This window comes from Penaeus vannamei, chromosome 8 (genome assembly GCF_042767895.1).
Source record: "Penaeus vannamei isolate JL-2024 chromosome 8, ASM4276789v1, whole genome shotgun sequence".
NCBI classification, from domain to species: Eukaryota; Metazoa; Arthropoda; class Malacostraca; order Decapoda; family Penaeidae; genus Penaeus; species Penaeus vannamei.
In genome coordinates, this window is record NC_091556.1 from 21,680,071 (window position 1) to 21,684,111 (window position 4,041).

At 40.9% G+C, this 4,041-nt stretch overlaps 1 long non-coding RNA gene across 3 annotated transcripts in view; it reads left to right on the plus strand.

Annotated features, from left to right (window-relative positions):
• Positions 1–4,041, plus strand: part of LOC138862405 (uncharacterized) — a 58,918-nt gene that overhangs the window by 20,153 nt on the left and 34,724 nt on the right. For 2 of the 3 annotated variants that reach the window (XR_011398695.1, XR_011398693.1), the window contains exon 3: positions 2,022–2,478. The exons of the other annotated variant lie outside the window; for it this stretch is intronic. This is a non-coding gene — a long non-coding RNA (uncharacterized lncRNA). Of the gene's footprint in view, positions 1–2,021; positions 2,479–4,041 lie in introns of those variants that run through there. 3 annotated transcript variants of the gene reach the window in all.

Below are 4,041 nucleotides of genomic sequence, written 5' to 3' on the forward strand. Positions count from 1 at the left end.
TACTCCCTGAAGATGGTGGCCATCGCTGCGGCCCGACCAGTAATAGGTGTAGCCACCTACACAGGTCATGCCGCTGCCAGGCCTCCTCACCTCCGAGAGAGCAGCCACCTCAACTCTCAGCCTCCCCAGTTCCCTCGACAGTAGAGGCAACCGATCATCCTGACGCAAAGAACGGACGTTCCAAGCCCCCACCCTAACTTCCCGCCTGAGGTTCAGCCTCTGGCAGTCGCTCCGGGTGGATGCCACCTCTGCCACCCCCACTGACGCTGCCCCATATAAAAGGGGGTGGCGGGCTGCGTGCCCCATCATCCACCTGTGGGGTTCCCGAGGGCTTCACTCTGGGCTGGCGGCCACCAGAGCACAGGCGAGACGGGTAGTCCCCGTTCCCAGCCTGCGTTCCAGCAGTCGCCCTCCCAGCAGGGCCCACAGTCCGCCTCACTTGCTGGGTGGGAGGGGCTTTTCCCCTCCTCCCAGCCTTTCCATTTATACGGTTTACTGCCGATTGGTTTATATCTGGGGGGAGGAGGACTGGCAAGGCCCACCTCCCCCGAGCCTCCCATTAACCCCAGGGGGCTAGGGGGCAGGAGTTGGTACAGGGCCAGGGCGTGTCCACACGCCGGTGGGCCATGGCCCTGAACCTCTGGGGCCTCCTGCTGCTCCGAGATCCCCCTCAGTTTAGCCTGGAACCACAAGGTACCCAGTTTCCATGGGTGGCCACGAGGAGGCACTGCAGGGAGTCTCGATGTTGGAGAGGCTATGCACTGGCAGGGGGAGGCTTATGCAGAGCTGTTCCCTTTTTCGCACGAGGCTAGCCAGCGGTGGCAGCTGTAAGCGAGAAGGCATGCAGAAGCTCTTAACACTAACTAGACTACCACTCCATCGCTTCACACCACCCTGCGCATGAAGCACCCACCCATAATGTATATACCCACCCATATGTATGTATATACATATATATATATATATATATATATATATATACATGTATATATATAAATATATATATATATGTATATATATATGTATATATATATATATATATATATATATATATATATATATATGCATGTATATATATGTATACATATATATATATATATATATGTATATGTATATATATATATCGATTTGATCTGCCGTTTTTTTTCACTTGCTTACCGGATTTCTTCGTCTCAAATCTGTGTTATCATCTGTGTGTGCGAAGGGGGGTCTATAAAAAGTCATTAATCACGCTTATCAAATTCACTTATAATGAGGTAGTACTTTTTTGAAAGTGCAACAGATTAACCAGTTTTTCCAAGGTAAATTCGAGGTAAGCATGATTATACAAGGGTAGAGTAAACAATAATTTCCAAGCAACGTGCAACACTTTTCTTGCTTTGGTAAATACCATACGAACTTCTTTTGGGATACTTTCAAAATAGATAATTTTCAGCTGCTCTAAAAATATTTGCTGCAACATCTTTTAATCAAAACAATATATGTTATGTATTATCACTAGTGATATAATCTCACTATAGTTCTGCGTAAAGTTTTGTAAGAAAATAAAAAAGAAATTATTTGCTCGTGTCATGATGTTTTAGCCAATGGTTCCCAAGCCCATGGCAAGACGGAATTTGAAGGTCGCCAGGGCTTTCTTCAAGACCGAAGGATCTTCAAAAACATATAAAAGAATCCACGATTGGATATGCATGTAATTTTTATTTTTTTTTTTATCACTCGTTTCATTTCCTGCTTCAAAATCATTAATTGTATTAAGCATATCAACATATTTAAACAGGATAACAAAAGCTCATAAACATCTGCAAGTATAATATGGTTCGATTTCTTATTACATATTCACACATTTTGGATTTTTGGTCCAGGTTAATTCAGTCAAACTCTCCATTATGTTTTGATAGTCACACACTGACCCTCATGTGATATTCAGAGATTCTGATACAATATATCTAATTTGCGTGTCAATGCTTTTTCAGCCCTGGCCAGTTTGCTCTTTGCAGTTTGTATTCTCTTCCCACTAGGCCCCAGCTGCACCCGGCCGACTTGTCAGCTTACCCACGTCGCGCTCGTTTCTTTGTGGCTACAATGGGTTAAGAACAACTGGTCTTGATCCTTCGTCGCTTTGCCGCTCGACAAGTTATTTACCTTTTTTGTTGGTTATAGATTTCTTTTCATATTAATATTTCTGTACTTACTTTACTGCTAATGATATTAACTTTCTTTGTTAATTACAATTCTCATATAACCAATATTCTTATTTATCATCATTATGATTATCATTTTTGTATTAATAGTAAATATTATTACTACTATTACTATATCATAATTACTTTTACGAGACTTTGACATGAACTGTAGTATTTGTAATTTAACGGAAATACAGTAGTACCAGTATTGACAGGAAATAATGGGCTACTGGCGGTAGTTGTATCGTCGTAGTTGAATATTCCCCTTCAATGTCAAATCCTGTGCTTTGTCTTTAGATGCAAATGAGTTTAACCTCATTTGCAGAGGCCCATCTCCAATTCCTCTGAAGCAGCCTTCTGTAGAATTCTTTCTTTCTCGTTTGTTCACTTCTGTTCTGCCTTGTACACTTTCATTCATTTATCCTCATCTCACATTTATTTACTAATTCTCCATGTTTTCTCTTGTTTCATCTCTTCGCCTCTCTCTCTCTCTCTCTCTCTCTCTCTCTCTCTCTCTCTCTCTCTCTCTCTCTCTCTCTCTCTCTCTCTCTCTCTCTCTCTCTCTCCCTCTCTCCCTCTCTTTCTTTCTCTCTCTCTCTCTCCCCCTAAGGCTCGCTCTTTTTTATAATCACGTATTCACTAAATCTCTACTTTCATTATTTTCTGTCCATTTAGCACGTATCGTTCGCATCCCTGGCTTCCATGCTTTCATCACTTTCAAGGGGGAGGTTGTGGCAGTCAGTTTATAAGTAAAACATGCATATATACGCATATGTCTTAAAGTGCATTGCTGAAGGCAAGATATATCAAGATATCTTGAAAAAAATGGAACATCTTGTTAAATCCTTCTTTTCTTTTTTTCTGGATATCTTGGTTTGATTTCGTAACCAAACCAAACATTTTAAAATTACATTCAGAGGAAACTTGCTAGTTTTATGATATCACAATAGTAAAACAAACCGACATGGCAAAAAAATGAGTGATTACAGTGAAATTCTCTTGATAATTAACTTGTCGCCAACAGATATCATAAATTGTCAAGCTGTGCTGACCAAAAGGATTAATTAAAGTATACTAATAGGTTTATTATTGTTTAGAAGATAAATACTGGCTATTTATAATTGTATGATGGCCATTCCCGGGATGTCCGAAGAGCATTTATATTTGCAAGTTATTTTCAATATAAACTGAAAATACTGAATGCCTATCTTTTCTATGAATAGTAGATGATTAATGGTTAAAACAAATTAATATGCTAGACATCAAATATCATGTAGCACTATGGAAAAGTATTTTGGCAAAAAGTTAAAAATGAGTTAACGATTAGGATAAAATGTGTTTTAGGTCAAAGGCTAGACAGCAATATAGGATATGGTATTGAAAAGGGTAAAGAAGGGGTGCAAATGAAGTAAGTATTAGGGAATGAGGTAAGGGGACTGGGGAAGGTGATTAAGTATCAGGAAGAATGTCAGGAGGGTAGGGATCTAGAGGACACTGTTGTGAAGTAAGGATAATAGGAACGAAGGAGGAATGGTGCCCATGGAGGAAAGGATGGGGTGTGTTGGAAGAGAGTGGGAGGAAGAGGGGTAGGGGTAATTTGAGGATGGATGTCGCAAATACTTTAAATGTAGAGGGAATAGGAATAGAGGGGTTGGAGAGTGGATGAGGGAACGGGTCATTCTCTTGGGTTATGGAAGTTTTAGATGACTTTAAGAGTTTCTGGAGGGGACTTGGGAGGGGAGGTCTGAGAAACAAAGATTCTCTTGTGAGGAGAAGAGAGGATAGATGTTCAAGGAGCAGAGGAAGAGTAGGGTGTACGAGAGGATGTGGTAGGTGGAGATGGAGGGGAATATTT